Source organism: Euprymna scolopes, chromosome 22, assembly GCF_053919585.1.
Source record: "Euprymna scolopes isolate OS-2025 chromosome 22, ASM5391958v1, whole genome shotgun sequence".
Classification (NCBI taxonomy): domain Eukaryota; kingdom Metazoa; phylum Mollusca; class Cephalopoda; order Sepiida; family Sepiolidae; genus Euprymna; species Euprymna scolopes.
In genome coordinates, this window is record NC_136503.1 from 24,270,123 (window position 1) to 24,291,987 (window position 21,865).

Consider the following 21,865-nt stretch of genomic DNA (forward strand, 5'->3'; position numbering starts at 1 on the left):
TAAGAATGTTAGTCATCATCAGGATGGTGAGTCCTTTCGTGAATGGAAAAACTAATATGGCTCTTAATAGTCGGAAGCATTGCTCACATTGTATTGTGGGATGCTTGCGGTTGGTTGCTGTAAGAGCCCTTTGTTGCCGTTTGCTTATTAGATTAGCTCTTCTATTTTCTTCGAATTGGCTTGTACCCACTTTGACTCTGTTCCTCCGTTCATGTCTGTTTCGATGAGGTTTCAAGGGTGTTTGAATCTATATTTACATCCTCTAGAGATTTCTTCAGCTGGCAATTCAAAGACCAGCTGAAGAAATTTCAAGAGGATGTAAGCAGTGATCCGATTTTTGTATTTGAAAGGACGCACACCACAGGAGACTTTTGATGAAATGAAAGAAACTTATCGTGATAATGCCCCATCATATGACCTTGTAAAACGCTGGCATCGTGAATTCAAACATGGCCGGAAGTCTGTGGAAACAGTTCCCAGACCTGGTCGCCCCCTTCTACCATTGATGAGGCATCTGTCCGTCAAGTTGAGGCTGCCATTTTGGAAGATCGGCACATTACTATTCGCCAAATAGCCCAAGATGTCAAGACTAGTACAGGGTCTGTGGAAACTATCATTCATGACCATTTGCATATACATAAGGTGTCTGCCGGATGGATTCCCAGGTTGCTCACACCATTCCAGAAGCGAGAACGCGTCGAGTGCTCGAGGATAAATTTCGAGATGTGCCAAGAAGATGAGTCAAAGTTTTTCAAAAGACTGATTACACAGGATGAAACCTGGGTTTATCACTATCATCCAGAGACCAAAGCCCAGTCAATGCAGTGGAAGCACTTGGACTCACCACCTCCAAAGAAGGCATGGGTGCAGCCCTCCGCTGGCAAGGTCATGCTCACACTCTTCTGGGAAAAGGACAGAGTAGTCATGACAGATTTCCTGGCAAACAACAATTACAGTAGTCTATTATGCTTAACGTTTGAGGAAATTAAGGGAAGCTATCAAAATCAAGAGGCGGGGCAAGATCAGCAAAGGTACTCTCCTCCTGCAGGACAAAGCTCTGGTCCACAACTCGCATGTCGCCAGATCAGAAGTACCTGCGAGTGGTTATGAAATCCTTCCCCATCCTCCCTACTCTCCTGACCTTGCACACTCTGACGTTCACCTCTTCCCAGCCATGAAGTTGTTTTTGAAAGGAAAGCTTTCCCAAATTATGTAGCCTTGATTTCTGAAGTCACGTCATGGTTGGAGGACCAACCTGGGGTGTTCTCCAAAAACGGTCTCCAGAACTGCATCAAACGATGGGAGAAATGCATAACTCTGGGTGGTTACTATGTAGAGAATGACTAATAACTGTGCCAAGTTTCGTTGCTCTACTGCTATGGGAAGTGGGTCAGGGGCATTACTTATTACACGCACCTCGTATATAGATGTTTATATATAAACACCTATGTGGTAAATTTGTATTTATATGCATATAAAAGAAACGATAAATACTTATAAATTATATAATTTTTATTTATATAAATTATATAATTTTTATTTATATAAATTATGTAATTATTATAATCTTAAGAAATAAAGCCATAATGTGAACGTATATAAAACTTTATAGTATGACGTATGTGTGTGTATATTCTTGGAATCGATGTATGCATGTATATGTGTGGGTATGGGCATGTATAAGTATATTTATATTTGCATATATATATATATATATATATATATATATATATATATATATATATATATATATATATATGGGGGTGCGGGTGTGTGTGTGTGTTGGCACTGACATGTGTGGGTATGGGCATATATAAGTATATTTACATTTGCATATATATGCGTGTGTGTGTGTTTGTGTGTATGTGTGTGTATGTGTATGTGTGTGTGTGTGTGTGTTTGTTTTAGTATAAAAGTATATCGGCGCCAAAAAGCGACTTGAAACTAAAGATTTAACCAGTGATTAATAAAATGTCAACTTGATATACCAATCTTATCCGAACGATAAACCGAGCAACTTGCTGCAGACCTCCCCCTCTGCACATGTTTCTACCCTCCCTCTCATTCATAATGTCGTGATTCTTCTTTTTACTTGTGGTAAAAGTTAAAGAAAAACTTTTTGGTAAATTAAAAAGAAGGTCCTTGTACTGAGCTCTGTAGAATGATATTTTCTCTGTCGTCCGACAATGCGGAATCTCTGAATAGAGGTTGCTACAGAAACATGCATGCACATACGTAGCTAATAATCTGTTTATTCATCGAGCACTCTTTAATAAACACAGGATTCGTACTAGCTTTATATCTAGGAAACTAAAATTATACAAGCATCATACACCCCCCATATATATATATATATATATATATATATATATATATATATATATATATATATATATATATACCGGCGGTCGGGTTTCAATCCTGACTAAAGGTAGTTGCCTGTCTAGCCGCACTGATGAGCTGTGAAACAGAGAAACAGTACTGTATGTGGATGACTATAATGCTCCTTATTTTGAGTTGAGCATATTGAGAAGTGATACACGAATTACCATTAGCGTATAAAGCGATGCTCTGTGTGTAAACGAATCGACCTTAGGTATTTCGGACGATGTCAAAACATTTTTAATTCACGGCTCATACAGCAGCCGCCGATTAGCGTAATAGTTAGGAACCTTGACTGTCGTACAGGCGGCCCGGTTTCAATCATGGATTCAGGTAGTTGCCTGTCTAGCCGCACTGATGAGCTGTGAAACAGCGAAATAGTACTGTATGTAGATGACTACATATATATACATGTATATCTATATACATGTATACATATATATATATATATATATATATATATATATATATATATATATATATAATTAAACATAGAGTGTTCCTTTCGGGAGAAATGTTTTTTCTCTGCATTAAAATCAGGTTTTGTGTCTAAAACTGCCCTAGTGAGGATGCAAATAAATAAAGACTGGCTACAGTACGAAAATATATAACCATACATATTCATCTATGTACTTGAGAGTGCTTATTTAATTGAAATAATCCCCAACAAGGAGTGAGTAACTCATGGGATTACATATTACAAGATATAGACAGCAACAGAAGTTGAAATTACGAGGATCATTCCAAAATGAAAGCTTCTTGTTTTTTTTAACTCAAACTGTTGAAGAGCTACAAAGACGGGAGTGGTACTATTAAAACGAACGACCTTTTGTGATACAAAATTTATTTTCCTACATAATAACTATTCTCAATTAACTTTTGCCAGCGATGAAAGATGGCGGTGCTTGGGCGACCGGAGCACGCTTTGTCATACGAGGGCCGTTCTAATAGCGAAGCCTCCTATGTTTTCACTGAAAATGTTGAAGAGATACGAACATGAGAGTAGTACCATTAAAACGAGAGACCTTTTGTGCACTAGAATTTATGTTTCTGTATAATTACCACTATTCTCAATGCACTTTTGTAAGAAATTCAATGACGCATCTCTGCTTCTGGCGCACGTCCATGAAAGGGATTGTTTTTTACAGTCTCACACCGTCAATATCTGCAACATGAAGATGAAATTTTAAGGCCGTAAATGCATAAGTTCGGTTATCAGTAAAATGGAATTTGCATATCTCTTCTGGACCATTCGGGCGGAAATAAGACCTCCTAGAACAGCACAGAACTAGCATTACACCGCAATCAACAAGGACCAACTCATAAGAATAGATAACCCCCCCCACGAGATACGATGGCCCTAGGATACAATTTTTTCAGGTTACGATGTGGAATACGATGGGTTTTTCCAGCCCTTGATTACGGTATTTGCCCCGTCTTACGGTGATATTTATAATGTTATTTGATTGTATACGTGTGTATTATATACTGTGCTTTATTTTGTTAGTAATTTTTAATGCCGTATCTCGGGGTTCTGCTGTAGTCTAATCATGCTTAATATATTTTTAATTCGTGCAGATTTCGTATTTGTTATTGTAGCGTCAATTCCTTATTGAATATTATATTGTACCTATAATATATGTAGTACTTATTTTAAAAGTAAAAAAAAAGTGACTTGGCTACTATCACCTAAAATCGAAACAAACACATTTAGCACCCCCACCGCGTGAGCTAACCCTACAGATAGATAAGAAAGTTATACAATTAAACATCTTTGAGCTATGATTAGTTTACGCATGCGCAAACTAATAGAAAAGTCGGCAAGTTGAAATGAACAGTTTTGCATTTCAACTTGCCGAGATCTGTACATGTTATTCATCCATCCAAACAATCCTTGGTGTATGATTACTATTTCCTGTTAATTTCAGTGTTATGTGACCAGTAGTTTAAGAGTTTATCGGTTAAATATTTACACACAGACGGACAGACACATATACATCTACTGTTTTATTTATCTTTACTATTATATAAAAGGGACGTTGTCTGTGTTTTTTGTGTTTTTTTGTGTGTTTTTTTTTTTGTGTAGACCGATTTTTATGAAATTTCACACAAATGTGCTTTATGGGAGCGTTCTTAGATAGGTTTCGTGCTGGAATGCCTTTGATAAGTATCGAGAATCAAAATAATTTGATAAAAGAAGAAACAGGTGATTTTAACCAAAGTTAACGCCTTACACAGCCAAAAATCACAAGTTCATTTCAGAAGTTTTATTACCACACAAGCCGAAAGGCACGACATATAAAATCAACAGTATGTTTTTTATATGACAGGGGCGCGTTCGAAATTTTTCTGTTTAGAGCACAATTACAGTATGGTACTTGACTTTTGTATTTTAAACTTAAATTCAAGCTATATATATATATATATATATATATATATATATATATATATAAGTTTATAAAATGAACAGTAAGTTCTCTACAGTGCAATGTTTACTACAATGTATTGTGGACTAAGTCACTGTGGAAAGGCATATGAAGCTTCCACACTGTGCCCCGTGGTGAATTCCCAATTAGAGCAGACAATCGATTTGATTGAAAAAAAAAATGGAGTGATTTTACCGATTTCGATAACAATAATATATGAGGGTGTGAAATATTCAATCTCGGGCAAAGTCGAATCTCCCTGCTAGTTTAAAATTAAGTTACGAATTCTTTTTATTTATTTATTCATTTTTTTTAATAAAATATTAGACGAAATTGTAAAATCTTATCCTTGAATATCTTATAAATATGAAAGGTGCGGACAAAAAACTGTTGACAGACATTACTTTTCCGACTTTAGTGGAGGAGAAATGTCAAAGTTAATATCGTGTTCCTGTTTGGACGCCTAATGGACCGTGTTTCAACGTAGAAGTGGACACTTAGATAGTTTTGGTTTTTATTTTCCTTTTTAGCTGTCCTGTCCATTTATAAGTGCGCTGATTGTATATAGATTAAGCAAGCTTATATCGAACCGGTCCCCGTGGGGAAAGAAAGATTTCATTACACCACGTACACCCACCTCTTGGAGACGAAACTAAATGTCTCATGCTCAAGATGTTACTAATTTTATCGTGGATGGGTTGGGTGTGTACTTCCTCTTGCTTATACGAATCTGGCATTTAAAACTAATGTATTGGCGTTGGTAATAATACAACAAGGTGAATCTATCACCATACTTTCACTTAAACACGCCAATTGGATTTTTAATATTTTTTTTTAATGGAGAGTAGAGAACGAATTGTGGTTGCGTTATCAGCAGCTCCCGCTACTCTCGCTTCTCTTTATTTGTCCCTCAATCCTCATTTTTTGATGAGCGATTTTTCTGACAAAGGGAGAAGAAAAGGCTGTATTCTAGGTTGGCAGTATTTTGCGCGAACAGTCGGCAGAGATGTCGGAAATTTTCTGTTTCTATGTCTAGCTGTTCCACTTAAGTTAACAAATTTACCGAATTTCCATTACTAACGATTACTATATTGTCCAATTGACTTCTGTACACTCTTAACCCTTATCCGCGAGTGGTCTCTGGGCCTTGATAAGTGGTTATGCCTATGTAAAAAAACAATAACACCAGAAATAATGAAACAAGCAGAAGCGTCAATCATGTAATACAGACTAAACTACATAGTGTTATTGTCTCTCTGATATCAGGCTAGGATCACAGTTTAGTATGACACATCTCGCCATCCTTGGCTTAATGTATTTTCATTGGTTCTCGTTGTGTTTAGAATTGGCCATAGCTCATATAAAGCTCTATTTTATGCCACGTTCATCCATTTACAAAACGGCGGGATCAATTATATTTCGGAAATAAAATAAATCGGTGTCAACCGATTCTTTATAGTATTAGCTTATTCTGGTATCTACTTACTCCGGAAGATCAAATTGCAGTTCCTGTGCCTGCTTTACAAGTAATTCAATGCTCTGACATGCTCCGAGCTCGAACTCCCTCGACGACAATACCCTCGACAAGCCCGACAACCAACAAAATCCCACCCCTACAATGTAGCGATACCTACGTGCCGTGAAGCCTTCTTCTCGAATATCTTGTTCCCTTTGACTGCTGCTCTTTGGAATTCCCTCCCAGGACCCCTGACTATGATGACATGCAGAAATTCAAATGTAATGTGAACAGATATATTGCTGCCCAACACCATAAAGAGTATCCCTGCAAATCTGCCTCCAATAGCAGCCCCTCACCAATAAGTGGCCCTGTGCCTTGTTTATGGTGAAGCGAGAATAAAAAAAATGCCCTTGCTCTTTCGGAAGCGATGAAAGATGTATTGCATTTCGTTTCCTCCTTTTAGGTGGCAAGCATGAGTTTATTTACGGTTACCTGAGGCGCCCACATCCATGAACGGGACCGATTAGCTTATTTTTACAACCTGACTGGAATTACTTAGAGGCTTAATTGTCGCTATAAACTGATCTTATTTTTAACTTTATTGCTCTTGAAATCAGGTAATATAGTTTCAATTAAAAAAAGGAGGATTCGTTCTTCTAAACTAAGACGTTTTTATACATTTTTGTCCTAATTGATAGCCCTGTCTAGGAAGCTAGATATTTTTCATATTAACGGTTTTGTCCTTAAGACAAGAAAATAGAAAATAAAATTTTAAAAAATTAGTGAATGCTAAAACATTTGTTTTTGGTAAAATGTTGAAAGAAGAACGAGAAGGCTTGGAAAGTTAAATGAAATACATGATAACAGGAAATACAGAAATGTTTATTGATCGAGTGGGACTCAGCTCAACCGGAAGGACAAAGTAAGGTTACGACCCACTCCCACTGAGTCTCAAGTCCAGACTGTACGAACGCAGAAACGTGTTACCGGAAGTGACGTCAGGAATAGTCAATTGTTAGAAACTGGAAGGGTGTCACCCCAACAACATTGAACGAACTTTACCGAATTATTATGGTTAGTTGTGTACAGGTATAAAGTATGTTATCATCATAGCACATAAAATCTATATAATTATAAAACTCAAATGATCTTTTAACGAGTGTTGTAGCCCAACATTCAGCTTACGACTTACAGTTGCGCATACTTACATAAACAAATAATCAACGCGACAATAAAACGTATTTTTTACTGTGTACGTTCAGCGTCCCAATTATTTTTATTTTTTGCGCTTAAATTATCCAAATCAACAATTGTTAATACATTCTGCATTTTTAAATCGTTCATTTCCGTATTACGCTTAAGTTATTTTTACGCAATTTCCTTACAAATAACCTGTTGACAATCATAAGAGCATTTCTTAAAAAACATTCATACATTTTCTTCTACACTACCAACATAAATAAATACCCCCGAAAATATGTTTTTTTTTATTTGCGTTACAAATAAATAATCAACGCGACAATAAAACGTATTGTTTTACTGTGTACGTTTTCAGCGTCCCAATTGTTTTTGTTTCGCGTTTAAATTAAAAGATATAGCAAAATTTGAATTTAACTTTAAGTATTATGGTATCTGTTCAGTGCACATTTACCCGGCAAAGTCTGGCAAACCACTTATAATTCAATGGCTGTAAGTATTTTTTTTAATAAACAATTATAAACATAATGACTCATAGAAATCTATCTATATTCTTTTTTCATCTTAATATACTTTCATAGAAATGTTTCTGCTATGTCACAAAAAACTATTTTCTTTACGTCACAAGTGTCACGCTCATACATTAATTCCATAGCTAATATAAAATACTGACCCAACGGGTCACAGATAGTCTAGTGTAAATTAAAAGTCTCAAAGTCCTTAACAAGTTTGAAATACAAGATTAAATATCAAATTATTGCCTCTTTTATTTAGTTTTTTTTTTCCACCCTAAACAAGGCATATTGCCACTTGGAACGTAAAGGTCTACTATTTAGAATCGTGTCTAAAAGGAAACTGTGGGAAGTTGAGTAATGAGATGTCTGCTCGTGTTACATTTAAACTTACGCAGCTTAGTAAAATTAGTTCCTTCTTAATTTAAACATGAACAACGAACGAACAGGTCTCGAGGAGATTTCTTAGATTTCTACATTATCGGTACGTCTGGTCAAGCCTCTTACACACCGCAAACTACCTTGAAACTCTGTGATGTAATTCTTTATGTACTATTATCGGCACCTGCTTCTATCGCGTTTTATCTAGGGAGCTGAGCATCAATAACGCTAGGTGCATTGGCTCTATCGCCATTCGCCAATATATCCCGACACGTACTTAATGTTATTTTCACGAACTCCATTTCTCATTTAACATATCTCCACCTACCGACGTAAGGTTCCATTAATAACAGTCCAATGACATTCCACGAACTTAAAGCTCATTATATACGGATTTAATGAAAGGTACCACTTCCGTTCGGAATCGATGGAAGACAGTTGCATTCGATGAAGTTCTGTTTGAAAATCTCAAAAATCCTCAGATTATCTCACAAATATTACTTGGTGGGTAATTTAAAATGTGCTATCCTTTTAATGCTGCAGATTTTGCCTCCTTACTGCTATGGTTGCTTGGAGACCTGGGTAGAAAGTACCGGTCAAGAACCCGTTTTCGACAATCAGTCTGACAGGTTACCCCCACCACGTTATACTTTAGTTTTAACATAGCAAAAATACCTGATTGTCTGAACAGCAAATAAATAAACGGCTGGTTTTTCCACTGTAATAAAGTGAAAAATTGGTATTTGGTATTACGTACTTGATTAACAATATCAGTTCGTCTTCAGCTATAAAGGAACAAATACTGATTGTATCTAGAATAGTAGTGTGGATGATGCGTCTCAGGAGTTGAATCTGATTTATTATTCAAGCATCAGCTTAAAGTCAAAATAAGATGTGATAGAAAATATAGCAACAACAAGTTGAAAGCTTATTTTTATGTTACCGATCTAAATATGAGAACGTAATCTCCGCTTGCACATAGCGCAAACGATGCTTTTGGCCCCAAACTCGTTTAGTTAATGTAAATCCCCTTAGCTAATTAACTGAGTGTGGCCTGTCATTTTTCATGTAGTAATACCAACTCCCCAAAGTGCAGTTATTTGAAAAGGATATCACTTACTCCAAAAATCTACAACTCTTTCATTTCCTCTAAATCAAGTTTCCCTTCCATTTAGACAGCAATTGCCTGTTTTTTGGCCCTAAATAATCTGATAAAAAGTAATTGAATGAAAAAGCACTGCTAATCTACTGCTGGTTTTATTTATTTTTTCTTTCGCTTTTCATTGTCCCACTTTTAAAACTTTAAATATTTTGTAACGTGCATCCAGGAGATAAGCGCCCGCGTGTTTGCGTGTTGTGTGGGTACGTGGGAGAGACGGATGAGGGGAAAAAGACTTACCTCGAGACCAGCTCAGCGTTACCGACCAAAAATAGAAAAGAGGGACCAAGATGGCGACCGCCGTCTTTTGTAAAGTATGATGTCTCGCAAAGTCACACGAATTCTCGGAATATGCAAATTTAGCCGACCTAGAACGACGATAAAAGCGGGTGAGGGGAAAGACGTGGGGAGTGACGATTGAGTTGGCTGGGGAATCGTGTGGCTGTTGCTTCTTGTGCCGTGTTGAGGATATCTTACCGTGTTAAAGAGAGAGTCGGGCGCCATCTTGAATTTTTCCCTACATTTTTTTTTCTTACAGTAATTTCTCACTGTTACAAGCTATTTCGGCCATTTGGCCTCTAGGACTATGACCGAGTCGAAATTTGACTTAAAGCTCATACCCGAGTTTGACGGGTCCACGTCCATCGTCGACTGGGTTGAAAGGGTCGAGCTGACGTGCGACCTTTGTGAGGTGAAAAGGGTACACACTGTAATTCCCCTGAGATTGGCTGAGGGTGCCTTGAGTGTATATCAGCAACTCAGTGCTGCCGAAAAGGGAGATGTCACCGCAATTAAAGCTGCGCTGTACAAGGCATTTGCCATGGATCCTTGTACGGCCTATGAAAAATTTGCTTCCCGAAAACTTCTACCGGAGGAAAGCGTGGACGTTTTCTTCGCTGAGTTAAAGAAACTCGCAGTTCTGTTCGGTGGAGGGGTGTCGGAGCGGACGCTTGCGGACGCGTTTGTGGCGGGCCTTCCCACTCGGGTGAAGCAGCTACTGAGAGCCTCAACCAGTGTTTCAACAACGACCATGGAACACTTGATGGAACGTGCTCGAGCCATCATCAAAGATGAGGAGGACCTGGGGGAACCAGTTGTGATGGCGACACAGACAGGCCAGATTGGCGCTCGGGAGATTCCGAATCAGAACCCTGCAAGCAATGGGAAATGTTTTCGCTGCGGCCGACGCGGACATTTTGCAAGGAATTGCACCAACAGGGGGCATGTGCGCTGTTTTAAGTGTGGCGGTTTGGGGTATCTAGCCCAAAACTGTGCGGGAAACGTATCAGGGGAGAGGACGTCAGCGCCGCCCTGCTCCCCGAGCAAAATTTGAACAAGGCGCAACCAGTAATAACCGTCTACGTAAACAGGATACCCTGCTCAGCACTTCTCGACTCAGGCTGTTCGCATACTATAGTGAGCACCAGGCTGTGTCCAAGTTGGACTAAGAGGAAGATCAAAGTCACCACGATAGGAGGCGAGACCCAGACATGCTGTGGAGCTGGAACTGTCAAGATCTACACGGACACCGGTGCAGCCACTAAGATCAATGTGCTCGTGACCCAAGGAAATCTCCTGGGGTTTGACCTGTTGCTCGGATACGATGCCATCAAGGCGCTGGGGGGAGTCGCAATTCATCGGGATGGAAAGGTGCGATTCTTGGAGGCCCCAGTGTGTGCAGCGCTCCATATCGATCGGCCGGATTTTACAGTGGACTACGACTCGCGCAAGAGGGCCTGGATTGCATCTTGGAAGTGGACCGAGGGAATGGCACCGACTAAACTCAAGAATGGGGTTGCAGAGTACCCTATACCCAGTGAGGCCCGAGCAGAATACGAAAGGGAACTAAAGGCGTGGATCCAAGATGGCTGGTTAATCCCCTACCCTGAGGACAAGCTTGGGCCTCCGAAGGGTCTAATACCCTTGATGGCAGTAGTCCAGCATAACAAGTCGAAAGTACGGCCCGTGCTGGACTATAGGGAGCTTAACAAGCATATTGAAGCCTACACTGCCGATGCTGACGTATGCGCCAGTAAGTTGAGGGAATGGCGTCAGAAAGGCACTAATGTCTCAATATTGGATTTACGAAAAGCCTATTTACAGGTGCGAGTTGATGAGACGTTGTGGCCGTTCCAGACAGTTTGGTTCCAGGGGCAGAGGTACTGCCTTACACGCCTTGGCTTCGGCCTAAATGTGGCACCACAGATCATGAAGACTATTGTCAACACAGTATTGTCCCAAGAAAAGCCCATGAGGGACTCAATGTCAGCTTACATTGATGACGTATACGTCAATGAAGATGTACAGTCTGCGTCGTGTGTCAAAGAAAAGTTGGCTCAGTTTGGTCTGGAATGCAAGAATCCCGAACGTTTAAGGGAAGGAGCACGTGTATTGGGATTGGATATTTATGAAGAGGATGGCACCCTACAATGGAGGCGTGGCAGTGAAATTCCAAGCATCCCCAACCTCGTTACAAGGCGGACCGTTTTTTCTTGGTGTGGAAAACTTGTTGGTCACTTACCGGTCTGTGGCTGGCTCCGCGCAGCTGTTGGTGTGATTAAACGCAGAGCAAATTTAACAACCACGGGTTGGGATGACATATCCGATGATGTCCTACTAACTCTGATGATTAAGGAGACACTGGAGAGAGTGAACAAGAAGGACCCTGCCTGTGGGCGGTGGTGTGTTAACGGAGACAACGTAGGTGTGTGGGTTGATGCCAGTTCTTTGGCGTTGGGAGTATCGTTGGAGCAAGGAGGAAACGTGTTCGAGGATGCATGTTGGCTGCGGCCCGTAACAGATTCTCAGCATATCAACCTGGCAGAGCTGGACGCTGTTGTAAAGGGGGTAAATCTGGCCCTGCAGTGGCAGTCTAAGAAGTTGACCTTGTACACAGATTCTCTCTGTGTCTACCACTGGGTGTCTGACACACTTTCAGGACGGACACGAATCCGTACCAAGGCAGCAAGCGAAATGTTAATACGGAGAAGGCTAGACACGCTAAAAAACCTGGTATCTGAGTATGGGCTATCACTGAGCGTCACTCTGGTGCCATCACATTGTAATCGTGCTGACCAACTGACCCGTGTACCTCACAAATGGTATGAAGCCGCGAAGATGGGAATGGAGATTACTGCTCGATCTTGTGCAGTTGCAATCGACCCATGTCAAATACAAAAAATTCATGCACAGAGCGGACATCCGGGTATCAAGAGGACCCTTTATTTTGTGAGGCGTGCATACCCAGCAGTGACCAAGATGGATGTCAGACAGATCGTCAGAAATTGTGAGGCTTGCCAGTCTATTGATCCTGCACCAGAGCGATGGCAGAAGGGTCGCTTGGAAGTTGAGAGTGTGTGGCAGCGGCTGGCCATGGATATTACCCATTACAGTGGCAAGCCCTTTCTAACTCTCATTGATTGCGGGCCTACGAGATTTGCGGTGTGGCGGCAGATGACCAGACAGGATTCAGCAAATGTTGTTCGCCACCTATCATCCATTTTTCTTGAGCGAGGTGCGCCGGAAGAGCTCCTGACTGACAATGATGCAGCGTTTTGTAGCCAGCAAGTCCGGCAGTTGTTAGATGAGTGGGGCGTCCGTCTACGGTTGCGATGTGCGCATGTGCCATCAGGAAATGGCATTGCTGAAAGAAGCCATCGCAGCATCAAGAGAATTGCTGCCAGGAAGCGATGTACTATTGCAGAAGCAACATATTGGTACAACATTACGCCAAAGGACGGGACGTCCCCTTCAACCGCACCTGCGAATGCTATTTACACGTACCAAGTCGGAGTGAAGGGAATCAACACTACGCAGCCAACCGACAAGGGAACATATAACAGATATGAAGTGGGAGATCCAGTGTGGGTGCGGCCTCCAGGAAATCGGTGCACCGACAAGTTTAAGCGAGGACACATATCTGGAGTGATTAGCCAGCAGTCTGTTTTGGTCGATGGAACCCCACGACATGTGCGAGATCTTCGCCCAGCTACCGAGGTGCGTCATACAACTACAGAAGAAAGCAGTGAAGCGTCTAGCGATGAGCTGCCGATGCACGGATTCAGTGAGCCCCTTCCAGAGACTGATAGCGATACTTCATCTGATGAGGCGGAACCAGATCCAGAGCCCGAATCTGAAACAGTGAATGTACCTCTTCGCAGAAGCACACGCACTAAAAGGCCCCCCCCAGTGCTCTCTATGTGATCATCAGATCAGGGGGGAGTGTAACGTGCATCCAGGAGATAAGCGCCCGCGTGTTTGCGTGTTGTGTGGGTACGTGGGAGAGACGGATGAGGGGAAAAAGACTTACCTCGAGACCAGCTCAGCGTTACCGACCAAAAATAGAAAAGAGGGACCAAGATGGCGACCGCCGTCTTTTGTAAAGTATGATGTCTCGCAAAGTCACACGAATTCTCGGAATATGCAAATTTAGCCGACCTAGAACGACGATAAAAGCGGGTGAGGGGAAAGACGTGGGGAGTGACGATTGAGTTGGCTGGGGAATCGTGTGGCTGTTGCTTCTTGTGCCGTGTTGAGGATATCTTACCGTGTTAAAGAGAGAGTCGGGCGCCATCTTGAATTTTTCCCTACATTTTTTTTTCTTACAGTAATTTCTCACTGTTACATATTTTTTATATATAAAGTTCATTTTAACCTACTGAGTATATTTATTAAGGTTTATATTTACTTGTTGCGAACCTCAGTAAGATGTGACATAAGGACAGAATACCTGGGAGGGTGGACCGAAATGGCATACCTCAGTCCGACAGGTAATGAGCCAATTCCTGGTCGCGCACTTGTCAGGCTGATTGTCAAGAACCGATTTTTAACCGGTTCTTCCAAGCAATTGGAGCAGCGAGGAGACCAAACCTGCAATATTAAAAATAATGAGATTGTATAAACAGTCAGTGCTCCAGCTCCAATCGTTATTTAACGCTTTAGCCATCGTCGTTACTATCTGAGATATCGCCGGATGGATATATCAAGTAAAGTATTTCATGTAATAATCAATTGAAAGCGATGTACAAATGGTGAAATAGAAAACGCGACAGTACTTTTACGAATAAGAATCTTTTAATTAAGAGCAGAATGAACAGAGAATTATGACCAACATAATCTAGATGGACTTGTGTTTGATGTATAAATAAACATTTTTATAGGCGTGTAGTGGACTGGTGGATATATTATTCATATCCCCCAGTCGTACAAAATAGGAGAAATGATTTGAATTGGGACAGGAAAAATGAATTGCCTTGCGGAAGAAACGAACAACGCGTTTACCTGAATTAAACGAACAGGAATTTATTTCGTGAAGAAACAAGTGAAAGAAAAGGGTACAATACGTGTTCATGTCCGCGTTCGTCTCTCGCTGTTTACTGGTGAGAAGGAGAAAGTCTATTGTTGTAGATAGAGAAAGAAAGAAAGTCAATTCAGTTTGGTGTGCGTCTCTCGCTGTTAGCTGGTGAGGAGGAAAGTCTGTTGTAGTATAGAGAGAGAATGAGAAAAAGTCAATCCAGGCCATGGAGATAGAAAGCGTATAAAGTGTACGCACGGTCTGTTAGCTCGTGCCTCTACATAGTAGCAGGGGACGTGACGCACGCGCCTCCCGAAAGGGAGACGGCTGGTTCGTCGAACCTCTCAACCCGAGAGCTGGTCCTAAAAGAAAGAAGCCGGTTATTGCTCTTTGTTTTATACTTGTTTCCGGTGGTCTTTGCGCATGTGTGGATTTCCATTAAAAGAAAGTGACGTCGTCCATCTGTGTGCGTACGTGTGCGCATGTGTGTACGTTAGCGTGTGTGTATATACACGTGAATGTGAGTATATGTACGCGAACGTGAATATATGTACGTGTGTGGACGTGCGCGCGTATGTTTGTGTGCGGGTATGTATATGACAAGTAATATAGCTTGAAATGTGAAGGCGTGTTTTTGTGTGAGACTAGGAAAGGCTCCCACAAGCGCATACATTTTTCAAGGTCTCTATTCTGCTGTGTGAAGCCATTCTATCAAAATAATTCACTGTTCGATTTTGTTTGTCTACTCCTTCCGCCAGGAGGATGAACATCTGTGAATATAGAGATTCTACCAGGACATTTATGTATTCCGGCCAGAATATTTCGTTGGGGGGAGGCAGCTTGTTTTGTATTATGAATGAACTTTCTGTTTAAACTTGTCTCTGAGGATAGTAGTTTACGTTTGTTTGTTTGTTTGTTTGTTCGATTTTGGATTATTTCAATGTACGTCACTGCGAGGGCTTATCTTTACATTCTTTTTTAAAACGTCAGTCAACCACGACTAAGGTCACTTGGTGCTTCAATATGAATAAGTCGAAAATGTTAATTAATTATATTGTGGATTAATGTCAAGGAAACGTATTTTAATGATTATGCAATAATACATTCTTGAAAAAATGCCTACATAAAAGATTCAAACTGGATGGCTGTCGCCCAGGATAAAAAGGCCCCCTCAATCTGTTCACGTACGAGGCTAGGAGAGGAAAGCAATAGTGCGAACCTCCTTGTCTCAGAAGGTGGTGCCGTAGATATCCCAGAGTCAGACAAGGACAGCCACCAGTCCATGACCAAGATGGACCAAGCGTCCCTCCTCCATCTCACTTGACAGACCCCAAAAGAAACAGAAGGGGGATTAAAACCCAGTCATGGTCTGTCGAACAGAACCGAGAAGGTAAGAGCCTCCAACCTCCCAGCAGAGAAAAAAGTAATTTGAATAATTACCACACACACACACACACACACATTATATATATATATATATATATATATATATATATATATATATATATATATATATATATACAGGAGACAAAACATATATATACACATATACAGGAGACACACACACATATACAGGAGACAAAAAGAAAGTCCACACTTGTAATTTTTTCAAAAACTGCAAATTTATGCTATCATAGCACGTGTGTTAATGCATCATAGAATTTCTGTTGCAGCTCTTTCTGAAACTAGGTTTGTTGATACAGGACAGCTAGAGAAAATTGAAGATGGATACAATTTTTATTGGAGTGGAAAACCAAGTTCTGAGAAACGTGAATCTGGTATTGGTTTTGCCATCAGGACTGATATTGCCAAAAATCTTGAGTCCCTGCCCGTTGGTATAAATGACAGACTTATGTCCTTACGCATTGCAGTAGGAAAGGACAAATATGCCACATTTTTTAGTTGCTATGCACCTACACTTAATTCATCTGATGAGCTAAAGAAGAGGTTTTACTCCTCTTTACGCGAACAAATCAACAAGGTCTGTATACAGGATAAGCTGCTTGTCTTGGGTGACTTCAAGGCTCGTGTGGGTAGTGATACACAATTCTAGAGAAATGTCATTGGTTTACATGGAATTGGTAAAGTCAACTCAAATGGTGTTCTCTTATTGTCTCTTTGCAGTGAATTCGATCTTTTGCTCACTAATACAGTATCGAGGAATATTGGTCAGACCATAAATTGATCTGCTCCAGGATGAAAATCAAGCGCCCTGTTCGAAACCAACGTAATTCTTCCATTAAGAGAATTGATGTAGGCAAGTTGAAAGTTAAGGAGATAATGCACTCATTTCAAAAGGCTACGGATGAAAAGCTGTCCTCCGTTGTATGTGGGAATAATATTGAGGCATCTTGAAGAGAGTTTAAAACTGCAGTGTATGACTCTGCTAAAGAGTCATTAGGATATATTCGAAGGAAACCCCAAGATTGGTTTGATGAAAATGATCCAACTATCGTCCCACTGCTCAATAACATGCATCACACCCATCAAGTATGGATTACTGACAAAAATTCTTCAGTGAAACACAAGGCTTTCAGAATGGCCGAAAGGTTGGCACAATCTGAGCTCCGGAAAATGAAACAAAACTGTTGGAGCAGAAAGCTGGGGCCTTACAAGATGCGGCAGATAGGTGTGATTTTAAATCATTCTACCAAAACCTCAAGGGGGTGTTTAGTCCCATTTTAAGGGGGACATCTCCAATATTTTCGTCGCATGGCATTCTCCTCACTGATAAGAAAGAAATTACTTAGCGCTGGGCTGAACACTTTTCAAATGTTTTAAACAAAGAATCGAGGAGTGATTGATGGTATTCCTCAGAGGCCAACCATCGAAGCGCTTGCTTGACTCCAACCATGTCGGAGATTGAATGGGATGTAAAGCAACTTTCAAATGGTAAGGCTCCAGGTGATGACGGCACACCTGCAGAAGTATACAAATGTGGAAGCCAACTGTTAATCAGGAAACTAAGTGCCCTTATTTCATTAATATAGGAACTTGGTACCGTGCCACAACAGTTCAAAGACGCGTCAATTATTTACCTGTTTAAACACAGGAAATAAGTGTGAATATAATAACCATAGAGGAATTTCTCTTTTGTCTGTTGCTGGTAAGATTCTAGCTCGTGTAATCCTAACGGACTCAATGGTTCAATCTGTAAAACTGTGCTCCCAGAAACCCAGTGTGGTTTTAGGGCAGGAAGAGGTACTGTGGACATGATTTTCAGCCTTCGGCAACTACAGGAGAAAGTGAGGGAGCAGAATAAGGAGTTGTTTGTCACATTCATTGACCTCACAAAGACATTTGATACCGTCTCTAGGGATGCCCTGTGGACTGTTTTGAGGAGGCTTGGTATTCCGGACAAGATGTTGAATGTGATTGTCTCCTTTCACTGGGGAATGGTGGCGACAGTACGATCTGGCTGTGAACAAAGTGAACCATTTAGAGTGTCAAATGGAACTAAGCAAGGATGTGTCCTTGCTCCGATCCTATTTGCTCTTTTCTTTTCGGTGATGCTTGAGACAGCTTTCCGGAACACCTCAGGAGGCATAGGTGTTGAGTATCGATCGAGTGGATTATTTAAGCAGCAACGGTTCAAGGCCAAAACCAAGACTTCTGTGCAGACTGTTCTTGACCTCCTTTATGCTGATGACTGTGCTCTTGTCACCCATAGTCTTGATGACATGCAGAACATCCTCATTAGCTTTTCTGGTGCATGTAAGGCCTTCAGTCTTACAATTAGCATAAGAAAGACTGAAATTATTCACCAGCCAAAACCAAACACTACGTCCTCTTCACAACCAGTGGTATATGTTGATGATGAAGCTTTGAAAACAGTATCTTCTTTTACATACCTCGGCTCTATTGTGTCTGATGATGCTAAATTTGAAAAAGACATCCAATGTAGAATTAATAAAGCTAGTGAGGCATTTGGTAGGTTGCGACACAGATTCTGGAACAGCCACGATGTGTCTCTAAAAGTAAAGGTGGCAGTCTACAAATCTGTTGTTCTGTCTACTCTTCTGTATGGTGCCGAAATGTGGACCTTGTACCGCAAGCATATAAATCAGCTTGACTCCTTCCATATGAGATGTCTGCGTTTTATCTGCAATGTTGGATGGCAGGATTGTGTTCCGAATAGTGAATTACTGGAGAGACGTGAAATCACTGGTATTGAATCAGGATACAAATGCGGTGGTCGGGTCATCTTGTAAGAATGGATGACTCATGAGTTCCTAAGCAACGTTTTTATGGGCAACTGACAAATTCTTGCCGTCCAATAGGGCGTCCCCTGCTTCGTTACAAAGAAAGAACTATTGCAAGAGAACTATAGGCCCTGGACCATTGGTACTAATAATGCCCACACCAAAACTGAACCTCGACTTCCTTGCAAAATTGAAACTGCGCACCTAGGATTAAATTCTTCGTCTTTCCTCCAACGGACGTACTGCCTACCATCACTACTTAGCTTATTGAACTTGCTTTCGTCGCTAAAAAGCACTTTCGACCAATATAAAGAGTCATGATCTTCATTGCATCTAACGAAGTCCAGACACGCTTTCTGTTCTTTACAGAAATCATTGGCTTGCGTCTTGCAACATATCATTGTAAATTAAATTCCTTTAATCTGTTCTTGACAATAGAAAGAGAGCACTTTTTTAACGAGATAGCACTGTTGTTGGATTTGGGGAGCCGTTTCAAATCTGTTTCTTAGGCTGCGAATCTTGATAGCATTGTCTTCCCTGTTAGAAGTAACTCTAGTACGACCAGATTTAGAGGCATCACGAATACTGCCGGTGATTTGGTGCTTTTGCGCAGTCTTTCGTATCGTTTTCTCATCACATTTCAATCTGCAGCCGATTTCCCGATTGGATAAACCAGAAAGGTGGAGATTAATGAGCTCCTGATGATCACTAAGAGAAACTCGTGGCAAATGGACAAAATTTTTCGTTGTATAACATGGAACAACAACAATTACGATTACAGATGCTCTGTTGCCTGTTGGTGGATATTTTCAACTGATTTAGGGGCGATAATTTAAGCTGGTTTTAAGCGAATTTGTTGCTGCGGACTTTCTTTTTGCCTCCTTGGGGTTTGTTTGTTTGTTTTTTGTATTACGGGGAACGACTAAAATAAAATCAAACTATCGGAAAGAAAAAAATGGGGGAACGACTAAAATAAACCTATTATTATGATAATTATACAATCGAGAGGAAACGCCTTAGAGATTAACCATCCAGATCCAAAAGACAATCCCTTTGCGTATATAAAGAAGGTCTCCTTAAACGGATGTAAATAGTCCCCAGGACCTTCAGATGAAATAACGAATGAGCGTAACTTAGAATAGAAAATGAGTCACTGCTGAAATTCATTGCACATCGCGGGTTTTTAAGCAAATGGCCCGTTATAGCAGGACTATACGTATTGCTCAACAAGTCCGTTGGTCGGTAGATTCCATTCCTGATTTTGATGGGTACGTTTTGTTGGACGCTACCATCTAGCGGAAGGGTTGTTCTGCCAACGTAGTTGGCACTTCAACTACATTTAAATTGATAAATGACATTATTCATATGATGGTGAGGAGACAGAACGTCCTTTCGAGAAGATTGCAATAATGGTTTTGTCGAAAACACAACATGTACATTGGAGGCAAAATAGCAATGCTCAACAGCTGAGCTAATCTAATTTTTCACTTATTGTCCCTAACCAAGGAAAACGAATGTAAAATTGGACATTTAGCCGCTATCTTAGTTTTTATTAAAGAAAAATAGTTTATTTTCCTTTTTATGACGGAGTTTATCACATCAATAGGGTTCCCATTATTGGACAAAGTATTGGTGATCGTTTTTAGTTTTTCATCCAATTTAGATTATGAACGAACCATGAGAGCACAACGTGTTAAGGTCCAAATTAAATTATACTTCCGTTTGTTAAGGCAGAATGAATCCCGACGTGTATACAGCCCCGTAAACGTTGATTTACAGTAAATTGATGTAAGATAACTTGATGGAGTTTTCGTTACCAATAAATCAAGAAAGGCTAAAGTAGAATTACTTTCTCCCTCATACTCTAACACGGGATACATGTTGTTGAGTAAAATTAAGAATTGGATTGCCTCTGTTTGATCATTGAATAGGCAAAATGTGTCGTCTATATATCGAAGGTAGACTGGCGATTTTATGGGTCTGAATAACAATTGTTTTCTATAGAAACCCGCAAATATATTCCATTATTGCTTCAAGGGCTGAGCCAATGGGCACGCCATCTATTTGCCGATACATTATATCGTTGAAACTGAATTCAACAGATGTTGGGGCAAATTTCATTAGCTCAATAAATATGTTTTCAGGAATGGAAGGAAGTGATATCTGACTACGATATAAAAAGTGCAGATATCTATTGTCTTCAAAATAGGGAAGCAAGTGAACAAGTTGCTAATATCATAGGACATAAATTTATTGGCAACTTTATAATTTTGCATAAAATTAGCAAACCCGAATGAATCTTTTAAGCAGTAGTTACAATAATACTTCACTACCGGCTGTAAAATGTCAAAGATCCATTTTGCAACATTGTTTTGTGCAGATCTATTTTGCAACATTGCTTAAAAAACCCGCCATGTGCAATGAATTTCAGCAGTGACTTATTTTCTATTCTAAGTCACGCTCATTCGTTATTTTATCTGAAGGTCTTAGAAACTATTCACGTCGGTTTAAAGAGACTTTCTCTCTGGAAGCAAAGGGGTTGTCTTTTGGATCTGAACGTGATTAATCTCTAAGACGTTTCTTCTCCATTATATAGTTATCATAAAGATAGATTTATTTTAGTCGTTTCCCCATTTTTTTCTTTCCGATAGTTTGATTTTATTTTAGTCGTTCCCCCGTTTCAATTCGTTTCCCTATACAAAACCTCTCGATTCGTCTTAGAAAATTGAGGGCGAAAACCGTTTTTTTTTTCATCCTCCATTAAATGTTTTCCCTCTGTCCTTCTTTATCCATGGATACAAAAAAAACTCAGTTCTCCTTTTTTAACAACTATAATACATATATATCTATACAT